Genomic DNA, 431 nt, shown 5'->3' on the forward strand with positions numbered 1-431 from the left:
TGTATGATCTCAAGCATATGGAAAAAATCCAAGTAGATATATTTATGGGTCAACAGAAACCAACCTCATGGTAACCACAAATCAATAAACAACAATAGACACACAAAAACTAAAAAGAAAGTAACTCTAGCATACAACTAAAGAAAATCATCAAAACACGGTGGTAGAAAAAAAGAATACGAAAAATAAACACAGAAGAATTACAAAAAGTTTGAAAACAGAAATCAAATACACTTTCTTCTCAAGTGCTCACGGAACATTCTCCAGGATAGATCATATCTTGGGTCACAAATCAAGCCTCAGTAAATTTAAGAAAATTGAAATCATATCAAGCATCTTTTCTGACCACAACGCTATGAGATTAGAAATGAATTACAGGGAAAAAAACGTAAAAAAGACAAACACATGGAGGCTAAACAATACGTTACTAC

The 431-nt window shown here is 32.0% G+C and overlaps 1 protein-coding gene across 1 annotated transcript in view; it reads right to left on the reverse strand.

The window, feature by feature from the left end:
* Positions 1–431, reverse strand: part of LOC309620349 (zinc finger X-linked protein ZXDB-like) — a 962,758-nt gene that overhangs the window by 934,717 nt on the left and 27,610 nt on the right. The window lies entirely within an intron of this gene.

Source organism: Balaenoptera borealis (genome assembly GCF_965194805.1).
Source record: "Balaenoptera borealis genome assembly, chromosome: X".
NCBI classification, from domain to species: domain Eukaryota; kingdom Metazoa; phylum Chordata; class Mammalia; order Artiodactyla; family Balaenopteridae; genus Balaenoptera; species Balaenoptera borealis.